The following is a 23,034-nucleotide window of genomic DNA, read 5'->3' on the forward strand; positions in this document are numbered from 1 at the left end:
TTGGGGCTGACATTGGACAAATCCAATTACCACACAGACCGTTGTTGAGTATACTGGGGATTTGTGACAAGGCATGGTTGCGAGAATTGAGTGTTACATAGCACACTAGAGACAAAACAAGTGTTAGCAGAGCGTGGTTTCGATCATTGGACCTCTGGTTTATGGGCCCAGCACGCTTCCACTGCGCCACTCTGCTGTTAAACGAACGGGTCTGCGCTATACACAACACAATCACTACCGGCACAATTGCATCTGATCAAAACAAGCCCGTCTTTGGCCAAAAAGTGCCAAACAAGAAACGCCAGATACTACTAGGAGGGTTCAAATAAACCTCTTGGCTGGATCTCACATCCTATAAGATTGCGTCGGTGGTGTAATGGTCAGCATGGTTGCCTTCCAAGCAGTCGATCCGGGTTCGATTCCCGGCCGACGCACCAAGTCTTTCATCACACGGACAGTTGCTCAATAAACTGGAGAATGGTGACCCGCCATCGTTGCGGCGGTGGAATTTTACACAGCACAGTAGAGACAAAACAAGCGTGAGAAAAGCGTCGTTTCCATCCACGGACCTCTGGCTTATGAACACACACCCCCAACACAACTTACGTTTTTCGGGAGGGACGAATGTAATTCCCTGTAATTTAGGCTGTAAAGTCTTTTTTATTTGCTGCCAGTCTGCAGATTTTCTTCTACATTTATCAAAATGATGGAAATTGTCTAAGCTGTGAGCGGGTATGAGTTTTAATGATGAAAGTTTGAAATTCTGGGCGAGAAGACACAAGGAGACAGGTGGTGATGAGGCTGCGAGTGACGTCTCCTTGACGTTGCTAGGCACACCTATGCTGCCGGCATAGAAAGGTCCAGGATTTTCACCGTTAACCTGGGTCAAGATTTTTATGGCTTCTTTCTCACAGACTGGGCTAGGCATGCACCAAAGCTTATTGGCCACGAAATTTTTGGGACTGAGCTTCAGCGCAAAATGTTAACATTGTCGCTGAGGGAAAATAATGGAGGTGTGTGGCCTGTAGTGACACTTGTGCCAAAACACGTAATGTGTCATTGTGTGCTCAGACTTTGCACCATCCCTAAAATATTTGGTGGGTACATCTGCGATGTGGTTTGCATTGACATGGAACTTGATTGAGCAGTTATAAAACTTTTATGTGCTATATTTTCCCCACATATCCGATTTGTCTAAATATCGACAAAAATGCTCTGTGGTTGAGGGTAGTACGGGTGTATGAGTAAGCTGGAACAAACACGGACAACGTTTCATCACTCCTGGCTTTTGAAATGTCTCTTTATGGGGCTGACATTGGACAAATCCAATTACCACACAGACCGTTGTTGAGTATACTGGAGATTTGTGACAAGGCATGGTTGCGAGAATTGAGTGTTACATAGCACACTAGAGACAAAACAAGTGTTAGCAGAGCGTGGTTTCGATCCACGGACCTCTGGGTTATGGGCCCAGCACGCTTCCACTGCGCCACTCTGCTGTTAAACGAAAGGATCTGAGCTTTACACAACACAATCACTACCGGCACAATTGCATCTGATCAAAACAAGCCCGTCTTTGGCCAAAAAGTGCCAAACAAGAAACGCCAGATACTACTAGGAGGGTTCAAATAAACCTCTTGGCTGGATCTCACATCCTATAAGATTGCGTCGGTGGTGTAATGGTCAGCATGGTTGCCTTCCAAGCAGTCGATCCGGGTTCGATTCCCGGCCGACGCACCGGACAGTTGCTCAATAAACTGGAGAATGGTGACCCGCCATCGTTGCGGCAGTGGAATTTTACACAGCACAGTAGAAACAAAACAAGCGTAAGAAAAGCGTCGTTTCCATCCACGGACCTCTGGCTTATGAACACACACCCCCAACACAACTTACGTTTTTCGGGAGGGACGAATGTAATTCCCTGTAATTTAGGCTGTAAAGTCTTTTTTATTTGCTGCCAGTCTGCAGATTTTCTTCTACATTTATCAAAATGATGGAAATTGTCTAAGCTGTGAGCGGGTATGAGTTTTAATGATGAAAGTTTGAAATTCTGGGCGAGAAGGCACAAGGAGACAGGTGGTGATGAGGCTGCGAGTGACGCCTCCTTGACGTTGCTAGGCACACCTATGCTGCCGGCATAGAAAGGTCCAGGATTTTCAACGTTAACCTGGGTCAAGATTTTTATGGCTTCTTTCTCACAGACTGGGCTAGGCATGCACCAAAGCTTATTGGCCACGAAGTTTTTGGGACTGAGCTTCAGCGCTAAATGTTAACATTGTCGCTGAGGGAAAATAATGGAGGTGCTTGGCCTGTAGTGACACTTGTGCCAAAACACGAAATGTGTCATTGTGTGCCCAGACTTTGCACCATCCGTAAAATATTTGGTGGGTACATCTGCGATGTGGTTTGCATTGACATGGAACTTGATTGAGCAGTTATAAAACTTTTATGTGCTATATTTTCCCCACATATCCGATTTGTCTAAATATCGACAAAAATGCTCTGTGGTTGAGGGTAGTACGGGTGTATGAGTAAGCTGGAACAAACACGGACAACGTTTCATCACTCCTGGCTTTTGAAATGTCTCTTTTTGGGGCTGACATTGGACAAATCCAATTACCACACAGACCGTTGTTGAGTATACTGGGGATTTGTGACAAGGCATGGTTGCGAGAATTGAGTGTTACATAGCACACTAGAGACAAAACAAGTGTTAGCAGAGCGTGGTTTCGATCATTGGACCTCTGGTTTATGGGCCCAGCACGCTTCCACTGCGCCACTCTGCTGTTAAACGAACGGGTCTGCGCTATACACAACACAATCACTACCGGCACAATTGCATCTGATCAAAACAAGCCCGTCTTTGGCCAAAAAGTGCCAAACAAGAAACGCCACATACTACTAGGAGGGTTCAAATAAACCTCTTGGCTGGATCTCACATCCTATAAGATTGCGTCGGTGGTGTAATGGTCAGCATGGTTGCCTTCCAAGCAGTCGATCCGGGTTCGATTCCCGGCCGACGCACCAAGTCTTTCATCACACGGACAGTTGCTCAATAAACTGGAGAATGGTGACCCGCCATCGTTGCGGCGGTGGAATTTTACACAGCACAGTAGAGACAAAACAAGCGTGAGAAAAGCGTCGTTTCCATCCACGGACCTCTGGCTTATGAACACACACCCCCAACACAACTTACGTTTTTCGGGAGGGACGAATGTAATTCCCTGTAATTTAGGCTGTAAAGTCTTTTTTATTTGCTGCCAGTCTGCAGATTTTCTTCTACAGGTATCAAAATGATGGAAATTGTCTAAGCTGTGAGCGGGTATGAGTTTTAATGATGAAAGTTTGAAATTCTGGGCGAGAAGGCACAAGGAGACAGGTGGTGATGAGGCTGCGAGTGACGTCTCCTTGACGTTGCTAGGCACACCTATGCTGCCGGCATAGAAAGGTCCAGGATTTTCACCGTTAACCTGGGTCAAGATTTTTATGGCTTCTTTCTCACAGACTGGGCTAGGCATGCACCAAAGCTTATTGGCCACGAAGTTTTTGGGACTGAGCTTCAGCGCTAAATGTTAACATTGTCGCTGAGGGAAAATAATGGAGGTGCTTGGCCTGTAGTGACACTTGTGCCAAAACACGTAATGTGTCATTGTGTGCTCAGACTTTGCACCATCCCTAAAATATTTGGTGGGTACATCTGCGATGTGGTTTGCATTGGCATGGAACTTGATTGAGCAGTTTTAAAACTTTTATGTGCTATATTTTCCCCACATATCCGATTTGTCTAAATATCGACAAAAATGCTCTGTGGTTGATGCTAGTACGGGGGTATGAGTAAGCTGGAACAAACACGGACAACGTTTCATCACTCATGGCTTTTGAAATGTCTCTTTTTGGGGCTGACATTGGACAAATCCAATTACCACACAGACCGTTGTTGAGTATACTGGGGATTTGTGACAAGGCATGATTGCGAGAATTGAGTGTTACATAGCACACTAGAGACAAAACAAGTGTTAGCAGACCGTGGTTTCGATCCACGGACCTCTGGGTTATGGGCCCAGCACGCTTCCACTGCGCCACTCTGCTGTTAAACGAAAGGGTCTGCGCTATACACAACACAATCACTACCGGCACAATTGCATCTGATCAAAACAAGCCCGTGTTTGGCCAAAAAGTGCCAAACAAGAAACGCCAGATACTGCTAGGAGGGTTCAAATAAACCTCTTGGCTGGATCTCACATCCTATAAGATTGCGTCGGTGGTGTAATGGTCAGCATGGTTGCCTTCCAAGCAGTCGATCCGGGTTCGATTCCCGGCCATCGCACCAAGTCCTTTATCACACGGACAGTTGCTCAATAAACTGGAGAATGGTGACCCGCCATCGTTGCGGCGGTGGAATTTTACACAGCACAGTAGAGACAAAACAAGCGTGAAAAAAGCGTCGTTTCCATCCACGGACCTCTGGCTTATGAACACACACCCCCAACACAACTTACGTTTTTCGGGAGGGACGAATGTAATTCCCTGTAATTTAGGCTGTAAAGTCTTTTTTATTTGCTGCCAGTCTGCAGATTTTCTTCTACAGGTATCAAAATGATGGAAATTGTCTAAGCTGTGAGCGGGTATGAGTTTTAATGATGAAAGTTTGAAATTCTGGGCGAGAAGACACAAGGAGACAGGTGGTGATGAGGCTGCGAGTGACGTCTCCTTGACGTTGCTAGGCACACCTATGCTGCCGGCATAGAAAGGTCCAGGATTTTCACCGTTAACCTGGGTCAAGATTTTTATGGCTTCTTTCTCACAGACTGGGCTAGGCATGCACCAAAGCTTATTGGCCACGAAGTTTTTGGGACTGAGCTTCAGCGCTAAATGTTAACATTGTCGCTGAGGGAAAATAATGGAGGTGCGTGGCCTGTAGTGACACTTGTGCCAAAACACGTAATGTGTCATTGTGTGCTCAGACTTTGCACCATCCCTAAAATATTTGGTGGGTACATCTGCGATGTGGTTTGCATTGGCATGGAACTTGATTGAGCAGTTTTAAAACTTTTATGTGCTATATTTTCCCCATATATCCGATTTGTCTAAATATCGACAAAAATGCTCTGTGGTTTAGGGTAGTACGGGAGTATGAGTAAGCTGGAACAAACACGGACAACGTTTTATCACTTCTGGCTTTTGAAATGTCTCTTTTTGGGGCTGACATTGGACAAATCCAATTACCACACAGACCGTTGTTGAGTATACTGGAGATTTGTGACAAGGCAAGGTTGCGAGAATTGAGTGTTACATAGCACACTAGAGACAAAACAAGTGTTAGCAGAGCGTGGTTTCGATCCACGGACCTCTGGGTTATGGGCCCAGCACGCTTCCACTGCGCCACTCTGCTGTTAAACGAAAGGGTCTGCGCTATACACAACACAATCACTACCGGCACAATTGCATCTGATCAAAACAAGCCCGTGTTTGGCCAAAAAGTGCCAAACAAGAAACGCCAGATACTACTAGGAGGGTTCAAATAAACCTCTTGGCTGGATCTCACATCCTATAAGATTGCGTCGGTGGTGTAATGGTCAGCATGGTTGCCTTCCAAGCAGTCGATCCGGGTTAGATTCCCGGCCGACGCACCAAGTCTTTTATCACACGGACAGTTGCTCAATAAACTGGAGAATGGTGACCCGCCATCGTTGCGGCAGTGGAATTTTACACAGCACAGTAGAGACAAAACAAGCGTGAGAAAGGCGTCGTTTCCATCCACGGACCTCTGGCTTATGAACACACACCCCCAACACAACTTACGTTTTTCGGGAGGGACGAATGTAATTCCCTGTAATTTAGGCTGTAAAGTCTTTTTTATTTGCTGCCAGTCTGCAGATTTTCTTCTACAGGTATCAAAATGATGGAAATTGTCTAAGCTGTGAGCGGGTATGAGTTTTAATGATGAAAGTTTGAAATTCTGGGCGAGAAGACACAAGGAGACAGGTGGTGATGAGGCTGCGAGTGACGCCTCCTTGACGTTGCTAGGCACACCTATGCTGCCGGCATAGAAAGGTCCAGGATTTTCACCGTTAACCTGGGTCAAGATTTTTATGGCTTCTTTCTCACAGACTGGGCTAGGCATGCACCAAAGCTTATTGGCCACGAAGTTTTTGGGACTGAACTTCAGCGCTAAATGTTAACATTGTCGCTGAGGGAAAATAATGGAGGTGCGTGGCCTGTAGTGACACTTGTGCCAAAACACGTAATGTGTCATTGTGTGCTCAGACTTTGCACCATCCCTAAAATATTTGGTGGGTACATCTGCGATGTGGTTTGCATTGGCATGGAACTTGATTGAGCAGTTATAAAACTTTTATGTGCTATATTTTCCCCACATATCCGATTTGTCTAAATATCGACAAAAATGCTCTGTGGTTGAGGGTAGTACGGGTGTATGAGTAAGCTGGAACAAACACGGACAACGTTTCATCACTCCTGGCTTTTGAAATGTCTCTTTTTGGGGCTGACATTGGACAAATCCAATTACCACACAGACCGTTGTTGAGTATACTGGAGATTTGTGACAAGGCATGGTTGCGAGAATTGAGTGTTACATAGCACACTAGAGACAAAACAAGAATTAGCAGAGCGTGGTTTCGATCCACGGACCTCTGGGTTATGGGCCCAGCACGCTTCCACTGCGCCACTCTGCTGTTAAAAGAAATTATCTGAGCTATACACAACACAATCACTACCGGCACAATTGCATCTGATCAAAACAAGCCCGTCTTTGGCCAAAAAGTGCCAAACAAGAAACGCCAGATACTACCAGGAGGGTTCAAATAAACCTCTTGGCTGGATCTCACATCCTATAAGATTGCGTCGGTGGTGTAATGGTCAGCATGGTTGCCTTCCAAGCAGTCGATCCGGGTTCGATTCCCGGCCGACGCACCAAGTATTTTATCACACGGACAGTTGCTCAATAAACTGGAGAATGGTGACCCGCCATCGTTGCGGCAGTGGAATTTTACACAGCACAGTAGAGACAAAACAAGCGTGAAAAAAGCGTTGTTTCCATCCACGGACCTCTGGCTTATGAACACACACCCCCAACACAACTTACGTTTTTCGGGAGGGACGAATGTAATTCCCTGTAATTTAGGCTGTAAAGCCTTTTTTATTTGCTGCCAGTCTGCAGATTTTCTTCTACAGGTATCAAAATGATGGAAATTGTCTAAGCTGTGAACGGGTATGAGTTTTAATGATGAAAGTTTGAAATTCTGGGCGAGAAGACACAAGGAGACAGGTGGTGATGAGGCTGCGAGTGACGTCTCCTTGACGTTGCTAGGCACACCTATGCTGCCGGCATAGAAAGGTCCAGGATTTTCACCGTTAACCTGGGTCAAGATTTTTATGGCTTCTTTCTCACAGACTGGGCTAGGCATGCACCAAAGCTTATTGGCCACGAAATTTTTGGGACTGAGCTTCAGCGCTGAATGTTAACATTGTCGCTGAGGGAAAATAATGGAGGTGTGTGGCCTGTAGTGACACTTGTGCCAAAACACGTAATGTGTCATTGTGTGCTCAGACTTTGCACCATCCGTAAAATATTTGGTGGGTACATCTGCGATGTGGTTTGCATTGGCATGGAACTTGATTGAGCAGTTATAAAACTTTTATGTGCTATATTTTCCCCACATATCCGATTTGTCTAAATATCGACAAAAATGCTCTGTGGTTGAGGGTAGTACGGGTGTATGAGTAAGCTGGAACAAACACGGACAACGTTTCATCACTCCTGGCTTTTGAAATGTCTCTTTTTGGGGCTGACATTGGACAAATCCAATTACCACACAGACCGTTGTTGAGTATACTGGAGATTTGTGACAAGGCATGGTTGCGAGAATTGAGTGTTACATAGCACACTAGAGACAAAACAAGTGTTAGCAGAGCGTGGTTTCGATCCACGGACCTCTGGGTTATGGGCCCAGCACGCTTCCACTGCGCCACTCTGCTGTTAAAAGAAATTATCTGAGCTATACACAACACAATCACTACCGGCACAATTGCATCTGATCAAAACAAGCCCGTCTTTGGCCAAAAAGTGCCAAACAAGAAACGCCAGATACTACCAGGAGGGTTCAAATAAACCTCTTGGCTGGATCTCACATCCTATAAGATTGCGTCGGTGGTGTAATGGTCAGCATGGTTGCCTTCCAAGCAGTCGATCCGGGTTCGATTCCCGGCCGACGCACCAAGTATTTTATCACACGGACAGTTGCTCAATAAACTGGAGAATGGTGACCCGCCATCGTTGCGGCAGTGGAATTTTACACAGCACAGTAGAGACAAAACAAGCGTGAAAAAAGCGTCGTTTCCATCCACGGACCTCTGGCTTATGAACACACACCCCCAACACAACTTACGTTTTTCGGGAGGGACGAATGTAATTCCCTGTAATTTAGGCTGTAAAGCCTTTTTTATTTGCTGCCAGTCTGCAGATTTTCTTCTACAGGTATCAAAATGATGGAAATTGTCTAAGCTGTGAACGGGTATGAGTTTTAATGATGAAAGTTTGAAATTCTGGGCGAGAAGACACAAGGAGACAGGTGGTGATGAGGCTGCGAGTGACGTCTCCTTGACGTTGCTAGGCACACCTATGCTGCCGGCATAGAAAGGTCCAGGATTTTCACCGTTAACCTGGGTCAAGATTTTTATGGCTTCTTTCTCACAGACTGGGCTAGGCATGCACCAAAGCTTATTGGCCACGAAGTTTTTGGGACTGAGCTTCAGCGCTAAATGTTAACATTGTCGCTGAGGGAAAATAATGGAGGTGCGTGGCCTGTACTGACACTTGTGCCAAAACACGTAATGTGTCATTGTGTGCCCAGACTTTGCACCATCCCTAAAATATTTGGTGGGTACATCTGCGATGTGGTTTGCATTGGCATGGAACTTGATTGAGCAGTTATAAAACTTTTATGTGCTATATTTTCCCCACATATCCGATTTGTCTAAATATCGACAAAAATGCTCTGTGGTTGAGGGTAGTACGGGTGTATGAGTAAGCTGGAACAAACACGGACAACGTTTCATCACTCCTGGCTTTTGAAATGTCTCTTTTTGGGGCTGACATTGGACAAATCCAATTACCACACAGACCGTTGTTGAGTATACTGGAGATTTGTGACAAGGCATGGTTGCGAGAATTGAGTGTTACATAGCACACTAGAGACAAAACAAGTGTTAGCAGAGCGTGGTTTCGATCCACGGACCTCTGGGTTATGGGCCCAGCACGCTTCCACTGCGCCACTCTGCTGTTAAAAGAAATTATCTGAGCTATACACAACACAATCACTACCGGCACAATTGCATCTGATCAAAACAAGCCCGTCTTTGGCCAAAAAGTGCCAAACAAGAAACGCCAGATACTACCAGGAGGGTTCAAATAAACCTCTTGGCTGGATCTCACATCCTATAAGATTGCGTCGGTGGTGTAATGGTCAGCATGGTTGCCTTCCAAGCAGTCGATCCGGGTTCGATTCCCGGCCGACGCACCAAGTATTTTATCACACGGACAGTTGCTCAATAAACTGGAGAATGGTGACCCGCCATCGTTGCGGCGGTGGAATTTTACACAGCACAGTAGAGACAAAACAAGCGTGAAAAAAGCGTCGTTTCCATCCACGGACCTCTGGCTTATGAACACACACCCCCAACACAACTTACGTTTTTCGGGAGGGACGAATGTAATTCCCTGTAATTTAGGCTGTAAAGCCTTTTTTATTTGCTGCCAGTCTGCAGATTTTCTTCTACAGGTATCAAAATGATGGAAATTGTCTAAGCTGTGAACGGGTATGAGTTTTAATGATGAAAGTTTGAAATTCTGGGCGAGAAGACACAAGGAGACAGGTGGTGATGAGGCTGCGAGTGACGTCTCCTTGACGTTGCTATGCACACCTATGCTGCCGGCATAGAAAGGTCCAGGATTTTCACCGTTAACCTGGGTCAAGATTTTTATGGCTTCTTTCTCACAGACTGGGCTAGGCATGCACCAAAGCTTATTGGCCACGAAGTTTTTGGGACTGAGCTTCAGCGCTAAATGTTAACATTGTCGCTGAGGGAAAATAATGGAGGTGCGTGGCCTGTACTGACACTTGTGCCAAAACACGTAATGTGTCATTGTGTGCCCAGACTTTGCACCATCCCTAAAATATTTGGTGGGTACATCTGCGATGTGGTTTGCATTGGCATGGAACTTGATTGAGCAGTTTTAAAACTTTTATGTGCTATATTTTCCCCACATATCCGATTTGTCTAAATATCGACAAAAATGCTCTGTGGTTGAGGGTAGTGCAGGTGTATGAGTAAGCTGGAACAAACACGGACAACGTTTCATCACTCCTGGCTTTTGAAATGTCTCTTTTTGGGGCTGACATTGGACAAATCCAATTACCACACAGACCGTTGTTGAGTATACTGGAGATTTGTGACAAGGCATGGTTGCGAGAATTGAGTGTTACATAGCACACTAGAGACAAAACAAGTGTTAGCAGAGCGTGGTTTCGATCCACGGACCTCTGGGTTATGGGCCCAGCACGCTTCCACTGCGCCACTCTGCTGTTAAAAGAAAGGATCTGAGCTATACACAACACAATCACTACCGGCACAATTGCATCTGATCAAAACAAGCCCGTGTTTGGCCAAAAAGTGCCAAACAAGAAACGCCAGATACTACTAGGAGGGTTCAAATAAACCTCTTGGCTGGATCTCACATCCTATAAGATTGCGTCGGTGGTGTAATGGTCAGCATGGTTGCCTTCCAAGCAGTCGATCCGGGTTAGATTCCCGGCCGACGCACCAAGTCTTTTATCACACGGACAGTTGCTCAATAAACTGGAGAATGGTGACCCGCCATCGTTGCGGCAGTGGAATTTTACACAGCACAGTAGAGACAAAACAAGCGTGAGAAAGGCGTCGTTTCCATCCACGGACCTCTGGCTTATGAACACACACCCCCAACACAACTTACGTTTTTCGGGAGGGACGAATGTAATTCCCTGTAATTTAGGCTGTAAAGTCTTTTTTATTTGCTGCCAGTCTGCAGATTTTCTTCTACAGGTATCAAAATGATGGAAATTGTCTAAGCTGTGAGCGGGTATGAGTTTTAATGATGAAAGTTTGAAATTCTGGGCGAGAAGACACAAGGAGACAGGTGGTGATGAGGCTGCGAGTGACGCCTCCTTGACGTTGCTAGGCACACCTATGCTGCCGGCATAGAAAGGTCCAGGATTTTCACCGTTAACCTGGGTCAAGATTTTTATGGCTTCTTTCTCACAGACTGGGCTAGGCATGCACCAAAGCTTATTGGCCACGAAGTTTTTGGGACTGAGCTTCAGCGCTAAATGTTAACATTGTCGCTGAGGGAAAATAATGGAGGTGCGTGGCCTGTACTGACACTTGTGCCAAAACACGTAATGTGTCATTGTGTGCCCAGACTTTGCACCATCCGTAAAATATTTGGTGGGTACATCTGCGATGTGGTTTGCATTGGCATGGAACTTGATTGAGCAGTTTTAAAACTTTTATGTGCTATATTTTCCCCACATATCCGATTTGTCTAAATATCGACAAAAATGCTCTGTGGTTGAGGGTAGTACGGGTGTATGAGTAAGCTGGAACAAACACGGACAACGTTTCATCACTCCTGGCTTTTGAAATGTCTCTTTTTGGGGCTGACATTGGACAAATCCAATTACCACACAGACCGTTGTTGAGTATACTGGAGATTTGTGACAAGGCATGGTTGCGAGAATTGAGTGTTACATAGCACACTAGAGACAAAACAAGTGTTAGCAGAGCGTGGTTTCGATCCACGGACCTCTGGGTTATGGGCCCAGCACGCTTCCACTGCGCCACTCTGCTGTTAAAAGAAAGGATCTGAGCTATACACAACACAATCACTACCGGCACAATTGCATCTGATCAAAACAAGCCCGTCTTTGGCCAAAAAGTGCCAAACAAGAAACGCCAGATACTACTAGGAGGGTTCAAATAAACCTCTTGGCTGGATCTCACATCCTATAAGATTGCGTCGGTGGTGTAATGGTCAGCATGGTTGCCTTCCAAGCAGTCGATCCGGGTTCGATTCCCGGCCGACGCACCAAGTATTTTATCACACGGACAGTTGCTCAATAAACTGGAGAATGGTGACCCGCCATCGTTGCGGCGGTGGAATTTTACACAGCACAGTAGAGACAAAACAAGCGTGAAAAAAGCGTCGTTTCCATCCACGGACCTCTGGCTTATGAACACACACCCCCAACACAACTTACGTTTTTCGGGAGGGACGAATGTAATTCCCTGTAATTTAGGCTGTAAAGCCTTTTTTATTTGCTGCCAGTCTGCAGATTTTCTTCTACAGGTATCAAAATGATGGAAATTGTCTAAGCTGTGAACGGGTATGAGTTTTAATGATGAAAGTTTGAAATTCTGGGCGAGAAGACACAAGGAGACAGGTGGTGATGAGGCTGCGAGTGACGTCTCCTTGACGTTGCTATGCACACCTATGCTGCCGGCATAGAAAGGTCCAGGATTTTCACCGTTAACCTGGGTCAAGATTTTTATGGCTTCTTTCTCACAGACTGGGCTAGGCATGCACCAAAGCTTATTGGCCACGAAGTTTTTGGGACTGAGCTTCAGCGCTAAATGTTAACATTGTCGCTGAGGGAAAATAATGGAGGTGCGTGGCCTGTAGTGACACTTGTGCCAAAACACGTAATGTGTCATTGTGTGCCCAGACTTTGCACCATCCGTAAAATATTTGGTGGGTACATCTGCGATGTGGTTTGCATTGGCATGGAACTTGATTGAGCAGTTTTAAAACTTTTATGTGCTATATTTTCCCCACATATCCGATTTGTCTAAATATCGACAAAAATGCTCTGTGGTTGAGGGTAGTACGGGTGTATGAGTAAGCTGGAACAAACACGGACAACGTTTCATCACTCCTGGCTTTTGAAATGTCTCTTTTTGGGGCTGACATTGGACAAATCCAATTACCACACAGACCGTTGTTGAGTATACTGGAGATTTGTGACAAGGCATGGTTGCGAGAATTGAGTGTTACATAGCACACTAGAGACAAAACAAGTGTTAGCAGAGCGTGGTTTCGATCCACGGAACTCTGGGTTATGGGCCCAGCACGCTTCCACTGCGCCACTCTGCTGTTAAACTAAAGGGTCTGCGCTATACACAACACAATCACTACCGGCACAATTGCATCTGATCAAAACAAGCCCGTCTTTGGCCAAAAAGTGCCAAACAAGAAACGCCAGATACTACTAGGAGGGTTCAAATAAACCTCTTGGCTGGATCTCACATCCTATAAGATTGCGTCGGTGGTGTAATGGTCAGCATGGTTGCCTTCCAAGCAGTCGATCCGGGTTCGATTCCCGGCCGACGCACCAAGTCTTTTATCACACGGACAGTTGCTCAATAAACTGGAGAATGGTGACCCGCCATCGTTGCGGCAGTGGAATTTTACACAGCACAGTAGAGACAAAACAAGCGTGAAAAAAGCGTCGTTTCCATCCACGGACCTCTGGCTTATGAACACAGACCCCCAACACAACTTACGTTTTTCGGGAGGGACGAATGTAATTCCCTGTAATTTAGGCTGTAAAGTCTTTTTTATTTGCTGCCAGTCTGCAGATTTTCTTCTACAGGTATCAAAATGATGGAAATTGTCTAAGCTGTGAACGGGTATGAGTTTTAATGATGAAAGTTTGAAATTCTGGGCGAGAAGACACAAGGAGACAGGTGGTGATGAGGCTGCGAGTGACGTCTCCTTGACGTTGCTAGGCACACCTATGCTGCCGGCATAGAAAGGTCCAGGATTTTCACCGTTAACCTGGGTCAAGATTTTTATGGCTTCTTTCTCACAGACTGGGCTAGGCATGCACCAAAAGCTTATTGGCCACGAAGTTTTTGGGACTGAGCTTCAGCGCTAAATGTTAACATTGTCGCTGAGGGAAAATAATGGAGGTGCGTGGCCTGTACTGACACTTGTGCCAAAACACGTAATGTGTCATTGTGTGCCCAGACTTTGCACCATCCCTAAAATATTTGGTGGGTACATCTGCGATGTGGTTTGCATTGGCATGGAACTTGATTGAGCAGTTTTTAAAACTTTTATGTGCTATATTTTCCCCACATATCCGATTTGTCTAAATATCGACAAAAATGCTCTGTGGTTGAGGGTAGTGCGGGTGTATGAGTAAGCTGGAACAAACACGGACAACGTTTCATCACTCCTGGCTTTTGAAATGTCTCTTTTTGGGGCTGACATTGGACAAATCCAATTACCACACAGACCGTTGTTGAGTATACTGGAGATTTGTGACAAGGCATGGTTGCGAGAATTGAGTGCTACATAGCACACTAGAGACAAAACAAGTGTTAGCAGAGCGTGGTTTCGATCCACGGACCTCTGGGTTATGGGCCCAGCACGCTTCCACTGCGCCACTCTGCTGTTAAACGAAAGGGTCTGAGCTATACACAACACAATCACTACCGGCACAATTGCATCTGATCAAAACAAGCCCGTGTTTGGCCAAAAAGTGCCAAACAAGAAACGCCAGATACCACTAGGAGGGTTCAAATAAACCTCTTGGCTGGATCTCACATCCTATAAGATTGCGTCGGTGGTGTAATGGTCAGCATGGTTGCCTTCCAAGCAGTCGATCCGGGTGCGATTCCCGCCGACGCACCAAGTATTTTATCACACGGACAGTTGCTCAATAAACTGGAGAATGGTGACCCGCCATCGTTGCGGCAGTGGAATTTTACACAGCACAGTAGAGACAAAACAAGCGTGAAAAAAGCGTCGTTTCCATCCACGGACCTCTGGCTTATGAACACACACCCCCAACACAACTTACGTTTTTCGGGAGGGACGAATGTAATTCCCTGTAATTTAGGCTGTAAAGCCTTTTTTATTTGCTGCCAGTCTGCAGATTTTCTTCTACAGATATCAAAATGATGGAAATTGTCTAAGCTGTGAACGGGTATGAGTTTTAATGATGAAAGTTTGAAATTCTGGGCGAGAAGACACAAGGAGACAGGTGGTGATGAGGCTGCGAGTGACGTCTCCTTGACGTTGCTAGGCACACCTATGCTGCCGGCATAGAAAGGTCCAGGATTTTCACCGTTAACCTGGGTCAAGATTTTTATGGCTTCTTTCTCACAGACTGGGCTAGGCATGCACCAAAGCTTATTGGCCACGAAGTTTTTGGGACTGAGCTTCAGCGCTAATTGTTAACATTGTCGCTGAGGGAAAATAATGGAGGTGCGTGGCCTGTACTGACACTTGTGCCAAAACACGTAATGTGTCATTGTGTGCCCAGACTTTGCACCATCCCTAAAATATTTGGTGGGTACATCTGCGATGTGGTTTGCATTGGCATGGAACTTGATTGAGCAGTTTTAAAACTTTTATGTGCTATATTTTCCCCACATATCCGATTTGTCTAAATATCGACAAAAATGCTCTGTGGTTGAGGGTAGTGCGGGTGTATGAGTAAGCTGGAACAAACACGGACAACGTTTCATCACTCCTGGCTTTTGAAATGTCTCTTTTTGGGGCTGACATTGGACAAATCCAATTACCACACAGACCGTTGTTGAGTATACTGGAGATTTGTGACAAGGCATGGTTGCGAGAATTGAGTGTTACATAGCACAATAGAGACAAAACAAGTGTTAGCAGAGCGTGGTTTCGATCCACGGACATCTGGGTTATGGGCGCAGCACGCTTCCACTGCGCCACTCTGCTGCTAAACAAAAGGGTCTGCGCTATACACAACACAATCACTACCGGCACAATTGCATCTGATCAAAACAAGCCCGTCTTTGGCCAAAAATTGCCAAACAAGAAACGCCAGATACTACTAGGAGGGTTCAAATAAACCTCTTGGCTGGATCTCACATCCTATAAGATTGCGTCGGTGGTGTAATGGTCAGCATGGTTGCCTTCCAAGCAGTCGATCCGGGTTCGATTCCCGGCCGACGCACCAAGTCTTTTATCACACGGACAGTTGCTCAATAAACTGGAGAATGGTGACCCGCCATCGTTGCGGCAGTGGAATTTTACACAGCACAGTAGAGACAAAACAAGCGTGAAAAAAGCGTCGTTTCCATCCACGGACCTCTGGCTTATGAACACACACCCTCAACACAACTTACGTTTTTCGGGAGGGACGAATGTAATTCCCTGTAATTTACGCTGTAAAGTCATTTTTATTTGCTGCCAGTCTGCAGATTTTCTTCTACATTTATCAAAATGATGGAAATTGTCTAAGCTGTGAGCGGGTATGAGTTTTAATGATGAAAGTTTGAAATTCTGGGCGAGAAGACACAAGGAGACAGGTGGTGATGAGGCTGCGAGTGACGTCTCCTTGACGTTGCTAGGCACACCTATGCTGCCGGCATAGAAAGGTCCAGGATTTTCACCGTTAACCTGGGTCAAGATTTTTATGGCTTCTTTCTCACAGACTGGGCTAGGCATGCACCAAAGCTTTTTGGCCACGAAATTTTTGGGACTGAGCTTCAGCGCTAAATGTTAACATTGTCGCTGAGGGAAAATAATGGAGGTGCGTGGCCTGTAGTGACACTTGTGCCAAAACACGTAATGTGTCATTGTGTGCCCAGACTTTGCACCATCCCTAAAATATTTGGTGGGTACATCTGCGATGTGGTTTGCATTGACATGGAACTTGATTGAGCAGAGTAAGCTGGAACAAACACGGACAACGTTTCATCACTCCTGGCTTTTGAAATGTCTCTTTATGGGGCTGACATTGGACAAATCCAATTACCACACAGACCGTTGTTGAGTATACTGGAGATTTGTGACAAGGCATGGTTGCGAGAATTGAGTGTTACATAGCACACTAGAGACAAAACAAGTGTTAGCAGAGCGTGGTTTCGATCCACGGACCTCTGGGTTATGGGCCCAGCACGCTTCCACTGCGCCACTCTGCTGTTAAACGAAAGGATCTGAGCTATACACAACACAATCACTACCGGCACAATTGCATCTGATCAAAACAAGCCCGTCTTTGGCCAAAAAGTGCCAAACAAGAAACGCCAGATACTACTAGGAGGGTTCAAATAAACCTCTTGGCTGGATCTCACATCCTATAAGATTGCGTCGGTGGTGTAATGGTCAGCATGGTTGCCTTCCAAGCAGTCGATCCGGGTTCGATTCCCGGCCGACGCACCAAGTATTTTATCACACGGACAGTTGCTCAATAAACTGGAGAATGGTGACCCGCCATCGTTGCGGCAGTGGAATTTTACACAGCACAGTAGAGACAAAACAAGCGTGAAAAAAGCGTCGTTTCCATCCACGGACCTCTGGCTTATGAACACACACCCCCAACACAACTTACGTTTTTCGGGAGGGACGAATGTAATTCCCTGTAATTTACGCTGTAAAGTCTTTTTTATTTGCTGCCAGTCTGCAGATTTTCTTCTACAGGTATCAAAATGATGGAAATTATCTAAGCTGTGAGCGGGTATGAGTTTTAATGATGAAAGTTTGAAATTCTGGGCGAGAAGACACAAGGAGACAGGTGGTGATGAGGCTGCGAGTGACGTCTCCTTGACGTTGCTAGGCACACCTATGCTGCCGGCATAGAAAGGTCCAGGATTTTCACCGTTAACCTGGGTCAAGATTTTTATGGCTTCTTTCTCACAGACAGGGCTAGGCATGCACCAAAGCTTATTGGCGATGAAATTTTTGGGACTGAGCTTCAGCGCTAAATGTTAACATTGTCGCTGAGGGAAAATAATGGAGGTGCGTGGCCTGTAGTGACACTAGTGCCAAAACACGTAATGTGTCATTGTGAGCCCAGAATTTGCACCATCCCTAAAATATTTGGTGGGTACATCTGCGATGTGGTTTGCATTGGCATGGAACTTGATTGAGCAGTTTTAAAACTTTTATGTGCTATATTTTCCCCACATATCCGATTTGTCTAAATATCGACAAAAATGCTCTGTGGTTGATGCTAGTACGGGGGTATGAGTAAGCTGGAACAAACACGGACAACGTTTCATCACTCCTGGCTTTTGAAATGTCTCTTTTTGGGGCTGACATTGGACAAATCCAATTACCACACAGACCGTTGTTGAGTATACTGGGGATTTGTGACAAGGCATGGTTGCGAGAATTGAGTGTTACATAGCACACTAGAGACAAAACAATTGTTAGCAGAGCGTGGTTTCGATCCACGGACCTCTGGGTTATGGGCCCAGCACGCTTCCACTGCGCCACTCTGCTGTTTAACGAAAGGGTCTGAGCTATACACAACACAATCACTACCGGCACAATTGCATCTGATCAAAACAAGCCCGTCTTTGGCCAAAAAGTCCCAAACAAGAAACGCCAGATACTACTAGGAGGGTTCAAATAAACCTCTTGGCTGGATCTCACATCCTATAAGATTGCGTCGGTGGTGTAATGGTCAGCATGGTTGCCTTCCAAGCAGTCGATCCGGGTTCGATTCCCGGCCGACGCACCGGACAGTTGCTCAATAAACTGGAGAATGGTGACCCGCCATCGTTGCGGCAGTGGAATTTTACACAGCACAGTAGAGACAAAACAAGCGTAAAAAAAGCGTCGTTTCCATCCACGGACCTCTGGCTTATGAACACACACCCCCAACACAACTTACGTTTTTCGGGAGGGACGAATGTAATTCCCTGTAATTTAGGCTGTAAAGTCTTTTTTATTTGCTGCCAGTCTGCAGATTTTCTTCTACAGGTATCAAAATGATGGAAATTGTCTAAGCTGTGAGCGGGTATGAGTTTTAATGATGAAAGTTTGAAATTCTGGGCGAGAAGACACAAGGAGACAGGTGGTGATGAGGCTGCGAGTGACGTCTCCTTGACGTTGCTAGGCACACCTATGCTGCCGGCATAGAAAGGTCCAGGATTTTCAACGTTAACCTGGGTCAAGATTTTTATGGCTTCTTTCTCACAGACTGGGCTAGGCATGCACCAAAGCTTATTGGCGACGAAGTTTTTGGGACTGAGCTTCAGCGCTAAATGTTAACATTGTCGCTGAGGGAAAATAATGGAGGTGCTTGGCCTGTAGTGACACTTGTGCCAAAACACGAAATGTGTCATTGTGTGCCCAGACTTTGCACCATCTGTAAAATATTTGGTGGGTACATCTGCGATGTGGTTTGCATTGACATGGAACTTAATTGAGCAGTTATAAAACTTTTATGTGCTATATTTTCCCCACATATCCGATTTGTCTAAATATCGACAAAAATGCTCTGTGGTTGAGGGTAGTACGGGTGTATGAGTAAGCTGGAACAAACACGGACAACGTTTCATCACTCCTGGCTTTTGAAATGTCTCTTTTTGGGGCTGACATTGGACAAATCCAATTACCACACAGACCGTTGTTGAGTATACTGGGGATTTGTGACAAGGCATGGTTGCGAGAATTGAGTGTTACATAGCACACTAGAGACAAAACAAGTGTTAGCAGAGCGTGGTTTCGATCATTGGACCTCTGGGTTATGGGCCCAGCACGCTTCCACTGCGCCACTCTGCTGTTAAACGAACGGGTCTGCGCTATACACAACACAATCACTACCGGCACAATTGCATCTGATCAAAACAAGCCCGTCTTTGGCCAAAAAGTGCCAAACAAGAAACGCCAGATACTACTAGGAGGGTTCAAATAAACCTCTTGGCTGGATCTCACATCCTATAAGATTGCGTCGGTGGTGTAATGGTCAGCATGGTTGCCTTCCAAGCAGTCGATCCGGGTTCGATTCCCGGCCGACGCACCAAGTCTTTTATCACACGGACAGTTGCTCAATAAACTGGAGAATGGTGACCCGCCATCGTTGCGGCGGTGGAATTTTACACAGCACAGTAGAGACAAAACAAGCGTGAGAAAAGCGTCGTTTCCATCCACGGACCTCTGGCTTATGAACACACACCCCCAACACAACTTACGTTTTTCGGGAGGGACGAATGTAATTCCCTGTAATTTAGGCTGTAAAGTCTTTTTTATTTGCTGCCAGTCTGCAGATTTTCTTCTACAGGTATCAAAATGATGGAAATTGTCTAAGCTGTGAGCGGGTATGAGTTTTAATGATGAAAGTTTGAAATTCTGGGCGAGAAGGCACAAGGAGACAGGTGGTGATGAGGCTGCGAGTGACGTCTCCTTGACGTTGCTAGGCACACCTATGCTGCCGGCATAGAAAGGTCCAGGATTTTCACCGTTAACCTGGGTCAAGATTTTTATGGCTTCTTTCTCACAGACTGGGCTAGGCATGCACCAAAGCTTATTGGCCACGAAGTTTTTGGGACTGAGCTTCAGCGCTAAATGTTAACATTGTCGCTGAGGGAAAATAATGGAGGTGCTTGGCCTGTAGTGACACTTGTGCCAAAACACGTAATGTGTCATTGTGTGCTCAGACTTTGCACCATCCCTAAAATATTTGGTGGGTACATCTGCGATGTGGTTTGCATTGACATGGAACTTGATTGAGCAGTTATAAAACTTTCATGTGCTATATTTTCCCCACATATCCGATTTGTCTAAATATCGACAAAAATGCTCTGTGGTTGAGGGTAGTACGGGTGTATGAGTAAGCTGGAACAAACACGGACAACGTTTCATCACTCCTGGCTTTTGAAATGTCTCTTTTTGGGGCTGACATTGGACAAATCCAATTACCACACAGACCGTTGTTGAGTATACTGGAGATTTGTGACAAGGCATGGTTGCGAGAATTGAGTGTTACATAGCACACTAGAGACAAAACAAGTGTTAGCAGAGCGTGGTTTCGATCCACGGACCTCTGGGTTATGGGCCCAGCACGCTTCCACTGCGCCACTCTGCTGTTAAACGAAAGGGTCTGCGCTATACACAACACAATCACTACCGGCACAATTGCATCTGATCAAAACAAGCCCATCTTTGGCCAAAAAGTGCCAAACAAGAAACGCCAGATACTTCTAGGAGGGTTCAAATAAACCTCTTGGCTGGATCTCACATCCTATAAGATTGCTTCGGTGGTGTAATGGTCAGCATGGTTGCCTTCCAAGCAGTCGATCCGGGTTCGATTCCCGGCCATCGCACCAAGTCTTTTATCACACGGACAGTTGCTCAATAAACTGGAGAATGGTGACCCGCCATCGTTGCGGCGGTGGAATTTTACACAGCACAGTAGAGACAAAACAAGCGTGAAAAAAGCGTCGTTTCCATCCACGGACCTCTGGCTTATGAACACACACCCCCAACACAACTTACGTTTTTCGGGAGGGACGAATGTAATTCCCTGTAATTTAGGCTGTAAAGTCTTTTTTATTTGCTGCCAGTCTGCAGATTTTCTTCTACAGGTATCAAAATGATGGAAATTGTCTAAGCTGTGAGCGGGTATGAGTTTTAATGATGAAAGTTTGAAATTCTGGGCGAGAAGACACAAGGAGACAGGTGGTGATGAGGCTGCGAGTGACGTCTCCTTGACGTTGCTAGGCACACCTATGCTGCCGGCATAGAAAGGTCCAGGATTTTCACCGTTAACCTGGGTCAAGATTTTTATGGCTTCTTTCTCACAGACTGGGCTAGGCATGCACCAAAGCTTATTGGCCACGAAGTTTTTGGGACTGAGCTTCAGCGCTAAATGTTAACATTGTCGCTGAGGGAAAATAATGGAGGTGCTTGGCCTGTAGTGACACTTGTGCCAAAACACGTATTGTGTCATTGTGTGCTCAGACTTTGCACCATCCCTAAAATATTTGGTGGGTACATCTGCGATGTGGTTTGCATTGGCATGGAACTTGATTGAGCAGTTTTAAAACTTTTATGTGCTATATTTTCCCCACATATCCGATTTGTCTAAATATCGACAAAAATGCTCTGTGGTTTAGGGTAGTACGGGAGTATGAGTAAGCTGGAACAAACACGGACAACGTTTCATCACTTCTGGCTTTTGAAATGTCTCTTTTTGGGGCTGACATTGGACAAATCCAATTACCACACAGACCGTTGTTGAGTATACTGGAGATTTGTGACAAGGCATGGTTGCGAGAATTGAGTGTTACATAGCACACTAGAGACAAAACAAGTGTTAGCAGAGCGTGGTTTCGATCCACGGACCTCTGGGTTATGGGCCCAGCACGCTTCCACTGCGCCACTCTGCTGTTAAACGAAAGGGTCTGCGCTATACACAACACAATCACTACCGGCACAATTGCATCTGATCAAAACAAGCCCGTGTTTGGCCAAAAAGTGCCAAACAAGAAACGCCAGATACTACTAGGAGGGTTCAAATAAACCTCTTGGCTGGATCTCACATCCTATAAGATTGCGTAGGTGGTGTAATGGTCAGCATGGTTGCCTTCTAAGCAGTCGATCCGGGTTAGATTCCCGGCCGACGCACCAAGTCTTTTATCACACGGACAGTTGCTCAATAAACTGGAGAATGGTGACCCGCCATCGTTGCGGCAGTGGAATTTTACACAGCACAGTAGAGACAAAACAAGCGTGAGAAAGGCGTCGTTTCCATCCACGGACCTCTGGCTTATGAACACACACCCCCAACACAACTTACGTTTTTCGGGAGGGACGAATGTAATTCCCTGTAATTTAGGCTGTAAAGTCTTTTTTATTTGCTGCCAGTCTGCAGATTTTCTTCTACAGGTATCAAAATGATGGAAATTGTCTAAGCTGTGAGCGGGTATGAGTTTTAATGATGAAAGTTTGAAATTCTGGGCGAGAAGACACAAGGAGACAGGTGGTGATGAGGCTGCGAGTGACGCCTCCTTGACGTTGCTAGGCACACCTATGCTGCCGGCATAGAAAGGTCCAGGATTTTCACCGTTAACCTGGGTCAAGATTTTTATGGCTTCTTTCTCACAGACTGGGCTAGGCATGCACCAAAGCTTATTGGCCACGAAGTTTTTGGGACTGAGCTTCAGCGCTAAATGTTAACATTGTCGCTGAGGGAAAATAAT

The 23,034-nt window shown here is 45.8% G+C and overlaps 14 non-coding genes across 14 annotated transcripts; all 14 read left to right on the top strand.

The window, feature by feature from the left end:
* The first annotated feature begins 362 nt into the window (after positions 1 to 362).
* On the top strand, positions 363 to 434 carry Trnag-ucc (transfer RNA glycine (anticodon UCC)). Its single transcript has one exon. It is a non-coding gene; the product is annotated as a tRNA-Gly (tRNA).
* Positions 435 to 1,665: 1,231 nt separating this feature from the next.
* On the top strand, positions 1,666 to 1,737 carry Trnag-ucc (transfer RNA glycine (anticodon UCC)). Its single transcript has one exon. It is a non-coding gene; the product is annotated as a tRNA-Gly (tRNA).
* A 1,215-nt stretch (positions 1,738 to 2,952) lies between these two features.
* Trnag-ucc (transfer RNA glycine (anticodon UCC)) lies at positions 2,953 to 3,024 on the top strand. The gene has a single exon. It is a non-coding gene; the product is annotated as a tRNA-Gly (tRNA).
* Positions 3,025 to 5,558: 2,534 nt separating this feature from the next.
* Positions 5,559 to 5,630, top strand: Trnag-ucc (transfer RNA glycine (anticodon UCC)). The gene has a single exon. It is a non-coding gene; the product is annotated as a tRNA-Gly (tRNA).
* A 1,231-nt stretch (positions 5,631 to 6,861) lies between these two features.
* Positions 6,862 to 6,933, top strand: Trnag-ucc (transfer RNA glycine (anticodon UCC)). The gene has a single exon. It is a non-coding gene; the product is annotated as a tRNA-Gly (tRNA).
* A 1,231-nt stretch (positions 6,934 to 8,164) lies between these two features.
* Trnag-ucc (transfer RNA glycine (anticodon UCC)) lies at positions 8,165 to 8,236 on the top strand. The gene has a single exon. It is a non-coding gene; the product is annotated as a tRNA-Gly (tRNA).
* Positions 8,237 to 9,467: 1,231 nt separating this feature from the next.
* On the top strand, positions 9,468 to 9,539 carry Trnag-ucc (transfer RNA glycine (anticodon UCC)). The gene has a single exon. It is a non-coding gene; the product is annotated as a tRNA-Gly (tRNA).
* A 1,231-nt stretch (positions 9,540 to 10,770) lies between these two features.
* Trnag-ucc (transfer RNA glycine (anticodon UCC)) lies at positions 10,771 to 10,842 on the top strand. Its single transcript has one exon. It is a non-coding gene; the product is annotated as a tRNA-Gly (tRNA).
* Positions 10,843 to 12,073: 1,231 nt separating this feature from the next.
* Positions 12,074 to 12,145, top strand: Trnag-ucc (transfer RNA glycine (anticodon UCC)). The gene has a single exon. It is a non-coding gene; the product is annotated as a tRNA-Gly (tRNA).
* Positions 12,146 to 13,376: 1,231 nt separating this feature from the next.
* Trnag-ucc (transfer RNA glycine (anticodon UCC)) lies at positions 13,377 to 13,448 on the top strand. Its single transcript has one exon. It is a non-coding gene; the product is annotated as a tRNA-Gly (tRNA).
* A 2,535-nt stretch (positions 13,449 to 15,983) lies between these two features.
* Trnag-ucc (transfer RNA glycine (anticodon UCC)) lies at positions 15,984 to 16,055 on the top strand. The gene has a single exon. It is a non-coding gene; the product is annotated as a tRNA-Gly (tRNA).
* Positions 16,056 to 17,191: 1,136 nt separating this feature from the next.
* Positions 17,192 to 17,263, top strand: Trnag-ucc (transfer RNA glycine (anticodon UCC)). Its single transcript has one exon. It is a non-coding gene; the product is annotated as a tRNA-Gly (tRNA).
* Positions 17,264 to 18,494: 1,231 nt separating this feature from the next.
* Trnag-ucc (transfer RNA glycine (anticodon UCC)) lies at positions 18,495 to 18,566 on the top strand. The gene has a single exon. It is a non-coding gene; the product is annotated as a tRNA-Gly (tRNA).
* Positions 18,567 to 19,781: 1,215 nt separating this feature from the next.
* Trnag-ucc (transfer RNA glycine (anticodon UCC)) lies at positions 19,782 to 19,853 on the top strand. The gene has a single exon. It is a non-coding gene; the product is annotated as a tRNA-Gly (tRNA).
* The last annotated feature ends 3,181 nt before the right edge of the window (positions 19,854 to 23,034 follow it).

The sequence above is a fragment of the Liolophura sinensis genome, chromosome 7 (genome assembly GCF_032854445.1).
Source record: "Liolophura sinensis isolate JHLJ2023 chromosome 7, CUHK_Ljap_v2, whole genome shotgun sequence".
In the NCBI taxonomy this organism is placed as follows: domain Eukaryota; kingdom Metazoa; phylum Mollusca; class Polyplacophora; order Chitonida; family Chitonidae; genus Liolophura; species Liolophura sinensis.